A 15,384-nucleotide genomic window follows, 5' to 3' on the forward strand; every position below is an offset into this window, starting at 1 on the left:
AAGCACTCCTGTGACCTCTGGTTGTCTATATTGCTACTGCATACTGGGAGGCGGTTAGTGAGCTTAGTGTGGTGCAAATGAACTAGCAGGAGTGTCAGATTGACTCCACCTGACCTTGTTGCTGCCTTAGCCCCTCCCCACTCCATTCCAGTATGGAGGAACAACATGGACGGCCAGCGATCAGATGAATGCCACTGATGCAACCTGCAGTTGGCTCCTATGTCAGTGGTCTTTCTATCTGTCTGGATATCTGTCAGTCTGGAAGGGAAACTGGTGCCCTCCAGATATTTTGGACTACGCCTCCCATCATTCCTAACAATAACTGGAGTCTAGCAACATCTGGCAACTTTCCATAGTCAAATAATACATACTTCCGTCAAAATAAGAAAATGCAAAACCTTGGATTTTGAATCTGATGAAACTTACTCCAATTTTTCAAAAACGACAATCACCTCACAATAAAGGTACTATTTTGCTGTCTAAAACACCCTGTTTCTTTATTAGCACAGTCCGTTTATGTTTGCATGAACTGGCAGTATTAAATGCCATGTAAGGAAAATGACTATTTTTGTAGCTGGCCCAAATAATTTGTTACACAGCAGATCAATTACTGGATTTCCTAAAGTGATCACTTTCAGAGGTACAGAGGAGAACGTCTTTTCTGTGGTGGCACCGTATGCCAACATAGTGTCAGTTCTGCTTAGTTTGGGGTTTCAGGTCAAAACAGTTAATTTCAACAAAAGTTTTTAATTGAACAATGATTTTTTTAATATAGCTGCTTCTCACATTTTAGTGCTATTCTGTTTGCTATCTTGCTTTATGCTGCCCCCCCCCCCGTTTTATTATTGTGATGATGATTATTTCATTGGTTGCTGTTTTGCAGTTTGATATTTAATTTTGTATGCTGCCCTGTGAGTTTTGTACTTTATTGTTGTCTTTTTTATATACTGCTGTTTGTACTTAAATTGGAAGGTGGATGTAAACATATTTAATTGTAATAATACATTATTGGGGTTCACCGCAGTTTCATCACTCTCCTTTTATAAATTATGATCCTGTAACACTGTCTGTGTGGGTGTGGGGAAAGGTCTGGTACACTGCTATCACTTGGCAAATGTTTGGGTTGAAATACGTTGTGGAATAATTTGATTGCAAGTCTTTAGTTCAAAGGAGATGCTTGCAAGCCTGTTGTTAAAACAAGCAAATAACACTTATCACTCTCTCAGCCTTGGAAAAACACAGTGTTGCAATTAAACATTGCAGGTGCACATTGTACCCATTAACACATCCTGGAAGAAGATGTATCGGTTATTTCAAGTCATTTGCTACAATCTGTTGAAGCATTTAACCCTTTCTGTAGCTCTGCCTGATACATAGGATGCTGCCCTAAACCAAATCAGACCACTGATCCATTTACGGTAACTCAGTACAGTGGTACCTCGGGTTATGAACTTAATTCGTTCTGGAGGTCAGTTCTTAACTTGAAACTGTTCTTAACCTGAAGCACCACTTTAGATAATGTGGCCTCCCACTGCCGCCACGCTGCTGCTGCACAATTTCTGTTCTCATCCTGAAGCAAAGTTCTTAACCCGAGGTACTATTTCTGGGTTAGTGGAGTCTGTAACCTGAAGCATCTGTAACCCGAGGTACCACTGTACTGAACTGGCAGCAGATTTCCAGGTGTCCGGCTGGAGTCTTTCTCAGCCCTATCTTGAAACTCAAGGGACTGAACCTCTGAACTTCTGATTGCAAGTGTGCACTCTGCTGTGGAGGTATAGTTCCCTTGCTATTTGTTAATCCATCTCTAGGAATACAGAGAAGGCTCCCTATCAAACATTCAAGGGTTCTTATTTCACTAGACCTGTGTGAGTTAAAAAAAACACCAAACAACTACAAGACATTACTAGTTTGCTATAAAATCACTGATGTTAGATGTGTGCATGGCCCCCAAAGCGGTTTGTTCATGATGTTAGGTGACAAGAAGCCATGGTGAGCAGGGCTTCAGCACCTTTAATTGTTGTGTTGTTGTTGTTTTTAAAAAGAAGCGTTTCTTGTGTCTGCATTTTCTTTCTCTGCACAATTATTTAGTGATGTTGTTGAAACTCCCTGTTGGAAATACACATTTTGCCAGCTTGTAATACTTGCCCAGAATACGAGGCAAGCATGACAGCCATGATATATGTTATCTGGCTTGGATTCTAATCTGATCCAGAGAAGAAAAAATATTTTTGTTGCAGCATTTTGTACCAACTGGAGATTCTGGCATCCCCACATGAAACATACTACAGTAGTTTAGTCTTGAAAGTAACTGAGGCTTATGTCGCCATGGCCTGATCCGCCCTGTATTAAGGACAGGTGTGGCTGGTGTACCAGCCTAAGATAGGCAGCAGTACAAGCTGCCGCCTGAACATCTAATAGCAAAGCTGGGTCAGGGAGCACTACTACAGTGTGAACCTGATTCTACTCAAGCATTAAACCTCAACCCAAACAGGCCAAAAATCTTATTATTTCATCCACATCTCTACTGACCAGACTTGTTTCAGTTTCATAGCTCATATTCAGTCCTCCACTGATCTTGGGCACTGGTTGAGAACTGCCACGGCAATAAGAATAAAAATTATGAATTAATCTTAAAAAGAGAAAAGAACTTCCACAGCATATATAGAATAAGAGAAAATGAGAGGTGGAGCTGAATTTCCTCAATGAGCTCCAATCTCTGGTTGATCACCCCAGGAGTTTCATGAAGATGTCATGAAGGTATAAAGGTATAAAATTGGAATTTGCCCAGTACCATAAGCAGATATCTCTTAGCACTACCTTCTGAGATCTCTCCTCCACAGAAGACAGCAAACACCATATAATGGCATCTTCAAGGCCAACCCCAGATCAACAGACCAGGAGGATTGGGTTCAAAAGCTGCCAGAGTTCCAGCAGAACTAACAAGGATGTATGCCATCTGTCTAGCACTCAATGTTGGTCACCAGCCAGGGTGACCAAGGCAGTCTGGTTCTGGAACCAGATTGAAAAGAATCCAGATTATCAGTTTCATACAGAAATATGTGGCCTCCTCCGGTTTAAAGTGTTATTCTGGATATGTGTGGTCAGTGTTCAAAACACTGGACACAGAAACCTAGCTTCTTTGTAGGCCCACACAGAATGTCATAACCACTTACCCTCAATGGAACTCTTGTTAATTGCTGTGAAACAACATGAATGGCATATAAAGCCAGTTGATATGTAGATGTATGTGCAGAAGTTACAGCTTCTAAGTGAATATGTGCATTAGCTTATGTGGATGGTGCAATCAATGTGCATACAGCAACATTACAAAGCTGTGAGAATTGCTGGAAAACTGATGAGCTTTTTCTTTTGACTTGCCAAGAAAGCTCTTAAATACTGAACCTATTTCAAATTGAGCTGGGGGGAGTTTGCCTATCACTCATTCACCTATTACTGTTTAGAAACCTCAGATCTACACTAAACAAAATGCCTTAGTTTTTATGGGGGCGGGGGGAGACGACACACAGGAATTTGAAAACTTACATGTGGTGCAAGGCTTCTAGGTTCAACTCCCTGTTCAGCAAGTGGTAAAGATCACTGGATAGTTGAGAGGCAAGACTCAGCCTACTCTATCTCACATATGTTGCTCTGCATACTTTGGGGGAAGAGTCAGGGAGAAATGTAGGTATGGGGGTGGGGAAGAGGGAGAGGGAGAAAATTTTGGGGCTGCAATCCAGCCTGGAGATTTCCAAGAAGCAGGAAGAGCTAGGTGCTAGATTGCAGCTATTTAAAACAACCTATTCAATTCCCATAGTAATATTAATTAAAAACTGACAGTGTAAGCTTATGCAAAATGCTCTTAATAAATTATCTAAGGTTTGCTTACTCAGAGGACACACCTTCCTCTTTCCCCTGATTTATGATAGTAATTGTGTTGTAACCTCGCTTCTATGTCTTTTGGGTTATGACTTAATTCATTTTTGTTAAATATTCTTATCCACATTTGTCTTTGTTAATTGGTTAGTTATTTTGCAATGTAATTACGTGCGCTTTCATAAAATAAAAATATTAATTAAAAGAGGCAGAAGCATAATCTAGCCCAAGATAATTTCATTGATTTCAATGGGAGCATTAAGCATATGCTCAAATGAGGGCTGGTGTGCCCATTAGACAAGGTGAGGTAACTGCCTTGGGCAGCAGGATCCGGCTTCTGAGAAATGCATGACCCACTGCCACTGCTGCAGTGGCAGTGGCAGCTGCAGCACTCTCCTTGGAGACTGGATCTGCTGCCTCCTTGGCAGACCCCTACAATGCTGCCTCCCCAAATATGAGGCACTGCTGGCCTCCTCCCTCCTAGAGAGGAAATGGCAGGGTCTGCCCTCTTGGGTTCCCCCAGCGTCTGCCCCCATCCTGATGCTGTTGAAAATTAACAGAGGTTGCAATCCCATGCCCTCTTACATGGAAGTATGCCTCGTTGGACATAATGGGACTTACTTGTTGCTCAGTTTCAGTTGCGAAGTATGTGAGAGATGGGACCAATCACATGATCCCATTTCTCCTTACATGAACTGGGCTTGAACCTCTGACTTTTAGATTTCCTGTTAAAACTAAGGAACAGGTTTATTTACTTCAAATGAATTGAGAGCAACATAGGATGTCAGGCAATACTTCAAAGGGCAAAAGGTAAAACTGCCTGTCTTCCTAGCTTGCAGAAGCCAGAGTCTACAAAAGGTGGCAAGGGTCCTTTAATAAGATAGTCCTCTCACCCAGGGAGGCAGAGCCCACCACACTTGAGGTCCAGGGTCAGCCTCCATAAGGCTCAGTGGGCTCTAGCTTACCACGGTGTAATTTCTCTTCTAGCTGTCTTGGGCCCCTTGGAGCTGTCCAGGGTCCTGTATATTCTCTGCTTGACGTGAACTTGTGACTGGACACTCCCTGTTTCCCCTATGAGCATCAGGTGCCTGCAGATACTCTGAAACTGTAGTTGATTATAGAGAAGGAGAACTATGTTCCTTGTGGAGAGACGAAATTTAGACAACTATCACTTTTCAGATGGATGTTGGATTGTTATTACAGTATTTCATAGTACACGAAAGAGCAAGACTTAAAAATAAACCACATTTTCACAGGCAGCATACAGAATACAAGGCGCTCATTTTGACCTTTAAAGCCCTAAATGACCTGAAATCAGAATACTTCAATAATCACCTAAGAATTCTACACTACATCTAAGGACAATATAGGCCCCTGCCATTAGGGGCAGACTTTGGTCTTTCTAATTTCAGTGGTGCCCTGTGCAAGGCCAAAATTCACTGCCCCGTCTCTCACCTTCTGTTTGGTTCAATTCACTACATCACAATTGTGACACCCTGCAGCGCCCCCTAGGCTCAGTGCCCAGCATGGTGGAACCAGTTGCTCTGCCCTAAATCTGCCTCTGCCTCCGTATGGTGGTGGTTGGTACCTGGGAGAAGGGCATGGGAGCATTTAGCCCTTTGAAGGACTTTATAGTGATCGGAATGCCCCTCTGTCCTGCCAATTGGTTCATCCAAATGTCGGGTAGAAGTTACCTCTGGCAGCATCACAGCTGGTGGTGGTTAGCAGAAAACCCCCAACTCTGTTAATTCAGGGGAGGGAAATGGGTCAGCACTGGATTCACTGCTTCTGTCACATGACCACAATGGGCCTGAACAAGGCCTTTCTGCTGCTCCAGTCTGGAAGCGGGCATGGTAATGGAAAGCCCCTCCCCAAGCTGGTGCAATTTGTGCTGTTCCTTCAAGCCCCACTGCTGCCAGTCAGCGGTTAGCATTACACCCTTTTTCTATTTCCTAGACTTATTTCTGGCCTTTCTTCTCTTGCAAGTAGTCTTGGTCTAGAGTTGGTCTGACACCATTCATTCAATCAAACAATGAGATCAATCACTTTATTTGTACATCATGTTTCCACAACAAAATAGTGCTGAGGGTGATTTGTAACAAACTAAATAACAGCAATGAACAGCAGGTATTCAATATTGGCTTCAGCCAAATTCAATTGGAGTTCTTGCAATAAATGTGTAGTATGACTGTAACAGTTTTCCTAAGCATATTAGGCTGTGATTATAGCCTTTTTATATGATACCATATGAGCTGAGCTCTATAATATTATCCCCTCCCCTCAAAAAACCTCTGCCACCTGGGGCACTTTCAAATGGGTGGGTCCTAGCAGATGATGTATACGGCCCTAGCCTTAGTACTCAACATCTCCAGTTAAACGATATCAGGGTTGGGGGAAAACAAAGAGTTGGTTTAAAAAATTTGGCTATGATTAACTGGGAAAAATAGAGAGAAAAACTTTCTTAAGTGAAAGGGCAGCTTAATCACAACATTGCAATGGGATAACTGACAATCTACTGATTTATTATATTTGCAAATAATTTTAAAAATAAATAGATTAAGGAATCTTTTGTTGATTTGGCTGTTTATGCCCTTAACTCTTGCAAAAACCTTGATGTCTATCTATTAAGTATCTACTATTTTACAGGTGCTGGGTACATATTAAATGATGATGGGATGAGGTGTGGACCTTTTCCTTCCACTGTAGAAGACATTTTCATCCACTCACAACACTCTGTATTTATTCAAAAATGAAAGGCACACAAGATTGTGATCAAAATTAGTTTGCATTGCTCTGCTCACTTTTTCCTCTGGCCCCACCAACTACTGGCATGAAGTGCCCCGGAAATTGCCCAGGAGGGAATGCAGTCCTCAGGCTGAAAAAGTTCCTCACCTTGTCTTAGCTAATACTTGTGAAGAACTAATGAACCAGCTTCTGTCAATTTTCTAGTTTGCTCTCTAGAACACAAAGCCTATTTGGCCTACATTTTTTCACCTTTCACATCTACAGTGAACAATGCTTTGTGCAGCTTTTCAAGAATAAACATCCTTAGTAAAACCAAAACCCAGCTAAGTTTCTTTAATTGCAAGTGTACGTGTATTTTTGTTTTGTTTTGCTGAAACCATGTTACCTGTAACCTACCTTCTCATTTTGTTCAATCGTCTTCTCCATTTTCCCTAAAGAAACCCACTATTAAAACCTGGACACTATAATGAATTGTATCTCCTTGTTTCATAATCTTCTAAAGTGGATTGCTTGAAAGATGAACTGGGCAGTTCTGTTGGTATGTGTCATTTCTTTAAAAAAATGTTCATCTATGGCAGTTCTTATGGGAGCAATTGCTTCTCTGGGAGGCAAAAGGTTTTTCATACATTGCCCCTTAGGATATTACTAATTCTATCTTTTACTATGGCAGCTTTCATTCACATAGCCTATTGTTCAAGAAGAGTCCACCAATGAGAGTGAATTCTCTCTCCTACCCCACAACCTCCATGCAGCAACCAGGCCCACATATACATCTCTGGGGCACAAGCTTGGGCAGTGTGTATGGTGGTTCTGTTAGTGGCCTCCTCAGCAAATGGAAGTAAGGCAGCGTTCACAGCATCCATTGCCTAGTAGGATTGCATCACTGAACCTCTCTGCACTGACAACCTTTTATCTATTCCCTTCCCAGCTTTCAAATGTCTAAAGATTTCCTGGCTGCCCTCCCCCTTTTCCCCCTTTTCAGTCTAGTCTCACCAAGGCTAGAATTCAATTTCCTGAAGGTTACTTGCTCCCTTCCGTTCATTTTATTTATTTATTTTGCTCTTGCCTTCCTGCTGCATTGTTGGTTCAGGAGTACGCATACCTTCTGCAACTCATTATGCCAGTACTTAAATAGTCCCATGCTGAGTTGAAGGAGTTTAATTTCCTCCCTTGCTTCTTCCCTGCCCCCAAGTTCAAAGCAGTTGTTGGACTATTTTTATTTTTATTTTTGGGTGACTCTACTATACCCAAATGCAGCAACCTATATCCCTCTCTAACTCATTAAAAAAAAAAAGTCTTATCTGGTGTGGTTGTTGCTGTTTGCATATGTATATTTATTTATTTATTCAACAAAATATATATACCCCTTGATTGTAATAAAATCTCTAAGCGGTTTTCAAGAAATGCTTTGAAACACACACACACACACACACACACACACACACACCAGCTCCTTTAATTCTGGATCTATCCAAAGACCTCACAGGTTTAGGCATGTTAGAAAGCAGTTACATTTACAAAGTATTTCCACGCATGTTTACCAAAGAGTAAGCATCGCTGTGTTCAGTGCAGCTTGCTCCCATATAAGCAACTTATGACATAAGCTTTCATGAAGAGCCAGCTCTACAATTAGGGAGAGTGAAAGAACTGCCTCAGGCAGCCAATTTTGGATTTTAAGAAAAGGCAGTAATACTTTGTTGCTGTCACACTGTTACTCCCAGGGAGAGCTGCTTGTGAAATTCTGTCCCTTAAGATGCCAAAAAATGTGGTTGGTGTTGGGTATCATACACCTTGACTGAAGGATGGAAAAATTTGCCACTCCAGCTCAGGCAGCAAAATGTTTTGGGCTGGCCTTGCTGATAAAGGTAAAGGTAAAGGTACCCCTGCCCGAACGGGCCAGTCTTGACAGACTGTGGGGTTTGTGCGCCCATCTCACATCTATTGGCCGGGGGCCAGCGCTGTCCGGGGACACTTCCGGGTCACGTGGCCAGCGTGACATCGCTGCTCTGGCGAGCCAGAGCCGCACACGGAACGCCGTTTACCTTCCCGCTGGTAAGCGGTACCTATTTATCTACTTGCCCCCGGGGGTGCTTTCGAACTGCTAGGTGGGCAGGCGCTGGGACCGAGCAGCGGGAGCGCACCCCGCCGCGGGGATTCGAACCGCCGACCTTTCGATCGGCAAGCCCTAGGCGCTGAGGCTTTAGCCCACAGCGCCATCCGCATCAGCAAAATGTTTTGGGCTGGCCTTGCTGATGCAGTGCATTAAATCCTATTCTCGGTTGACAGGCCTATAGGGGGCAACATGTTCTGAAATTAAATAGAAAAGAAAGGGGGAACACTCTGAAAGTCCAGAAAAAAGGACAAAACAAATGGGGAAAAGGAAGGGCAATGGGATGGAAGAATAGGGTCATTTCAAGAGGCTTCAGAGGTTCTGTAAAATGAAATCAGGGGTTACATGAGATCCTGGGCCACAGGTTATGCACCTCTACTCCTCACACAAAAATAGACAGCTGCCACCCCATTGCCAGTCCCCTCCTTTGTCTTTGGAACTGACAATTGGCGTTATCAATTGCTGATCCCTGTTCTAGCACCACTGATCTCAAGTATGACTTATTAGCTTAATTGAAGATGGCACTACTCTAGGTCACTCAAAACTAGGTTATTAATCAAAGAAACCTCATATGGTATACATTAGTTACTTAAGCAAGCAGCTACTTGCAAAGCCTTTTGGTGAATCAATTCTCAGTGTGACGGCCATCACTGAGAGGGGTTCAAGCAGATAGAGATGGATGCATTCTTATTGGACTACAAGCTAAGAAGTCTTTGTTCTGGAGACTAAAGACTGACAGTCAGCATTACCAAAGGGGACAGTTTAGCCCCAAGACCTGTGGGACCATCAAATCAGTGCTTAAGCTGAGGGCGTGTGTACAGCATGTCTCAAAGGACACATCAGTTACACACTGCCTGCAATGCCAAAGGAAGTTACCAGGATCAAGGTGCCAATCTGAATTTCTTTCCCATCAGTTACAATTCTGAATATCTTTAACCCCCCCTCACACACCAAAAGTTCAATGGGTATTTCAACAACATTCCATCAGACCAATATTGCAATTTTGAGCAAGCATACCAATATTTCAGTGCAAATACTTCTTATGATGCCACGCGATCCCTCTCACAAGCAATGTGCATCACTATTTTCTCCAACTGGTACAAAACAGTGTAAAGTGATCCTGACACTGCATCTCCTTCAGAGATGGTCAAAAACCCCACAAGATTGTAAGACCAGCTGAGGGGCTTTAGGATCTGGCAAGGGCCCTTGCCATACCAGTAGGACACTGTTACAAATATACAGACATGTTGGTGAAATTTCTTCAGTACCCCCAAGGAATGGCTGAAATGGGGTGGGGTGGGGGTGAGTCATGATGGGAAAGATGTGTGATGCCTTCACTGATGGCACAACTTTCCACCAGCCACAAATCTGGACCGAAGATTTTCCCTCCCATTCACTTCAATGGGATTTTAAAAATGATAAAAATAAATAGCTGGCCCACCAGAACTGGCAAAAATGAGTGGGAATTGGTTCCACGGGCTGCTCTGATGGAAACTGCTTGGATTCTAAGTCTGGCCTGCTTGTGGACAGAGTATGGTATGGGTGTGTGTGTCTTAGACTCCTTTCTGAAAGGCTGCATGAGATCTCTAGAGAGCTGCATACTTGCTTTCTGTTCTGCTGGGGATCATTTTTTTTTGGGGGGGGGTACTGTGGAACCACTGTGAATATTGTGCCAGGGTACGGCCACCTCCTAATTGGCATGTGTGGGTTGTCACCCTCTGTTTCTGGGCAATGTGGTGGCGTTGTCTCTGCTACATCCTGGAACTGGTAGTTAGTAGTGCTGCTGCCAATTTCTTAATTATTCTTTCCCCTCTCTGTATCTCTCTCCCATGTTTCTCTCTCCCATACAGGATATGTGAGCTCTTTTGCTAGTGCAGCAAGCAGCAGCATAACTCCAGCCAGTGGCGTAGCGTGGGTTGTCAGCACCCGGGGCAAGGCAAGTAATTTGTGCCCCTGACCCATGGATTTGTGCCCCCTAACCCATGGATTTGCGCCCCCTAACCCCCAGATGTTGCGCCTGGTGCGGCCGCCCCCCTGCACCCCCCACGCTACGCCACTGACTCCAGCCCCAGCAGGATAGAATTGCTCTGTTAAGTGCTTGGGTTTCTAAAGTAAAAGGCATAACCTGCCATCTGCAATCACAGAAGTACCAAAACAGTACCAGAAAAAAAACATTCAATAATTTATGCAAGTAGGTAACTACTTCTTCTTCTTCTTCTTCTTCTTCTTCTTCTTCTTCTTCTTCTTCTTCTTTATTGGTATTATTGGTATTTCAATTTATATCTCATCCCTCCTTCCAAAGGAGCCCAGAGCAGCAAACACACCATTAAAGCAACATTTAAAATGTTCTAAAAACAGTTTTAAAAAAACACCACATTCTCTCAGCCTGTCTCAAGGTTGTCAGGAACAATTTCAGCCATCAAATGCCTGGGAAAAGAGGAATTTTTAACATTTGTCCTGAAAATCAGTATGGAGGGAGACAGACCCACCTCACTAGGAAGGACATTTCACAAGCAGAGGATGCAAAACTGTATTCAAATGGCAAACATTATGTGTGAACATCACAATGTGCTTTTTTTGGAGTAAAAGTAATTTTATGCCTTATCACTCACAAGAAAGCTAACCCTTGTTTGCATGTTTAAAAGACATTAAACTGATCTGAAAGAGAATTGCATCTGCAATGACCAACATCACTCCTCCAATTTCAGTGAAGGAGGACGTCTAACTTAATGTTGGGAAACCGCTGGTAAATGTGCATGTGACCACTCCTTGAGTGGAAAAGCAAATCAAGTCCACTGCCAGAGTTATGAAATAGTCACACAGTCACCCAAGGTGCAAGATAGCCAAAGAGTCCTGTTTGTAAACTGAAAATCTGAGGGGAATCCATTCATTTGCAGTGACTGCTTTATCCTGCAGCAACATCACCTGTAGCGGAAAGAACTCCTGAGTGGCAGGATTTGTCAAAATGCCAGGAGGGAAGTGATAAGGGGATCTAAACTCCTCTTGGCCTCAACTGCTCAACAACTCAGTCAAATTGCCACTTCTGAGGACTGCTTCATACCTTGCATTCTTACTGTGTGCCTCTTTCACACACAGTAGGACTATAGTGTGTAGTATAAAGGCATATAAGGTAGCTCGGTGGCAATTTCAGGTATACATGCAGATCAGAACATTCATGGCTTCTGCAGGTGTTGTGTGAAGTGACTCTCAGAATCTCAGAGGGCAGAGTTGAATAAAACAGTAACACTTTGAATACTAGAAATGCTATTTGTAAATACTAAGTGCTTCATATGTGTTCAGTAATCCAACATTTCTAGAATACAAGCCTGTATTGGACTGTATACAAGTCCAATAACACATAATGCAGATTTGACTGTAAGTATGGGATAAGGCTAAGAGAACAATGGACTGCTTAAAGCACTGAGTTCATGAATGAGATCTGAATACTTAAATATTATTTTTCCTTCATTCCATTCCTTTCCCTGCAAAAGCAAGCAAGATGTGATCTAATATGTTTTAATTTGAGAGCCTGCATTTCATTTACACAACCATGGAAAAAGTTCTGCTTTAGAGCAGGGGATTTGATTATATGATCCACTGAATCCCTACCAGTTTGCAGGTTTCTAATTCTTGGTCTGCCTGGATGAGATGAGGCAGAAATGCCTACCTCAAAGATAGACAGCCCTCTGTTTCCTGCTCTAGTGTTGTAACAAATGGCTTATTACCAATGGATTTATTTTCTATCATCTACAGAAAATGGTAATATGAACTCTCTTTTTAAACCTCATTACTGTATTTTCTGTCCCATAGGACGCTCTGTCCTATAGGACGCACCTAGTTTGGGGGGGGGATAAAGGAATTCCCCCCCTTTATTTCCCCCCAAAAAGCGGGTCGGGGAAACCGAACCAGGTCGAGGAACAGCAGGATGGCGGCGCTGCGGGAAACCGAACCAGGTCGAGGAACAGCAGGATGGCGGCGCTGCGCCTCCCTGCTGTCCCCCGAGCTTGTGGGGCTGGCCGATGTCTGTCCAGCGCGTGGGGCGCTCTGCTTCAGGGCGCCCCGCCCGCCCGCCAGGCAGCAGGCTCTATCCGCAGCGTGGAGAGCCCTGTGGGGAACTCCTGCAGGGCTCCCCACGCTGCGGATGTCTGCCCGGCGCGACGGGTGCTCTGCTTCAGGGCGCCCCGCCTGCCCGCCGGGCGACAGGCTGCTATCCACAGTGTGGGAAGCCCTGCGGGGAACTCCTGCAGGGCTCCCCACGCTGCAGATGTCTGTCCGGCACGCGGGGCGCTCTGCTTCAGGGCGCCCCGCCCACCTGTCAGCAGGCTGCTATCCGCAGCCTAGACAGCCCTGCAGGAACTCTCCACAGGGCTGCCTAGGCTGCGGATGTCTTCCTGAAGCCTGGAGAGCGAGAGGGGTCGGTGCGCACCGACCCCTCTCGCTCTCCAAGCTTCAGCGAAAGCCTGCATTTGCCTCATAGGACACACCCAGATTTCCCCTTCATTTTTGGAGGGGAAAAAGTGCGTCCTAAAAGGCGAAAAATACGGTACATGAGTTCATGGAATACATACCAAGTAGGGAACCAGACATAAAAGCTACAACTTTGAAAAGGGCACCCCCATCTGTTTTGGGTCTGGGGGTACATTTGGAAAATCTAAGAAACTGCCACAGTCACACCAAAAAACTTTTTCACAAAAGAAAAATGGGTGGTGCTAAAACAGACGAAACATCCCTAAAAAAAACTTATCTTGCAAAATAAGCATTATAAAAAGGAGGCAATACAACCCCAAAGAGCAAAAACAGTCAAGACACTGCCCAACAACATTTCCAAGCAGCAAGAAAGCTGAAAAAACACCTCCAAATGGAAAAACACCCAAGGAGCTCCCCAAAGCAGGCAAAACACACCCACCCACAAACAACAAAAAGCAGGGAACCCATAAAGGTTCTCCCTTCAAACACAAAACACCCCCACTTCCCCAGCGGTGGCCAGGTCTCCCGCTTCCATGAGGAGTGGAAAGCCAGGCACCAGCCTCTAGCTACCTCTGCTAGGAGTCCAGAGGCATTCTGGGGAATGGGCAGAGGGCAGGGCAGCTGTATTTCTAGCCATTCTTACCACTGGCGTCTGGCAGGCACCAAAAGGGGTGTCTAGTAGTGTCGTGCCATCAGTAGGCACATTGGAGACCCTAGCCCTGGCATAGGCAAACTCGGCCCTCCAGATGTTTTGGGACTACAACTCCCCTCATCCCTGGCTAACAGGACCAGTGGTCAGGGGTGATGGGAATTGTAGTCTCAAAATATCTGGAGGGCCGAGTTTGCCTATACCTGAGCTAGTCCAAGAATTTGGTGATGCAGTCCAATAACATTTAGTAATTATTGTTTCCCAGTGGATTGCATCTTTTGTTTTCAATAGATACATTTGTATACAAAACAAGAGGAAATGCTATTAAAAGCCACAATCTTGTCTTCAGAGACTCCATGGATCCACAGTATATGTATTAGTGCTTTAATAAGCATTTTGGATCAATGGTGTAACAGATGAATTCAACTGGACAGCTGAATAAAAGAGAGGAAGAACTGCATGCTGATCTTAAGAACAATTAAAATTCAGGCTAGTTAATTCAGACATGTTTCATATTAACATATAGTATTATGCAAAACATATGAGCAGCATTTCATTAAAAAAAGACTTAAGATTTCCAAAACCAATGCAAGTTTCTATTACTCCTCAATCTTTTGCTCCTTAAGAGTAAAGGTGGGTGGCTCTGTCTTTGTGCATACCGAACGTAAACTGACAAAGTTAGAATAAAGTGTGCATTTTAGATTAATTTCTTCCAAACAGGCAAAATGAGATTATAGTCTATGAAAAGTAGGACAAGGGAATAATGCATTTTAATAGAGTAAGGCAAATTAATTCTTGGTGTATTAGCAACTGTGTTATATTAAGGCTGAATGAGACACAGAATGTGAAGAGAAACTGCTGCCCAGTGTGTGATAGAAAGAAGCCATACCCAAACATTTTAAAAATTCTGTTTCTCTACAAAAACAATGACACTGCCGCCCCCGCCCCCCGCCGGAAGGTAAGCCAATTTGGTGCTATAAAAGCAACAACAAAGTCCATCCCAAAAAAGTAACAGCAGCCATCTTACGAGGGAATTTTCTCCTGACTGACAGATTTCTCCCCTCAAAAGCAAGGTGGAATTGAACACATTGCAAAAAAAAAGCACTGTTGATATAGGAGAAGAGAACATTTCTCTCCCTTCTAATTTAGTTGCACTTGAAAAAAACTTTTAATAGCTTTGGAAATTTTAAACAGGTGTATATCTCAAGGACTTTACTATGCTTATGCATTGAAGGTGTTCTGGAATCCAGACCAGCAAGGCCAGGTTGATATAATATGGCATCACTTGTAACTGCGAAAGTTTCTCCTGTTAAAATTGTCAATCTATGAAGAACCACTGGCTCTTTCCCTTCAGATTTCATTGTCATGGAAATCAACTTAATTCCAACCACAAATGTACATGAAGCTCTTTTTTAAAAAAAGGAAGTTTCGCCCTCTTATATTCTTTCTTGTACATAATAGCCATAAAAGTTTTCCATCTTATATGTGGATACTGTTAATGAATGGGAGCCTTCATTATATCAAACTGCTGCTTTCCATG

This window comes from Podarcis vaucheri (assembly GCF_965113315.1).
Source record: "Podarcis vaucheri genome assembly, chromosome: 8".
NCBI classification, from domain to species: Eukaryota; Metazoa; Chordata; class Lepidosauria; order Squamata; family Lacertidae; genus Podarcis; species Podarcis vaucheri.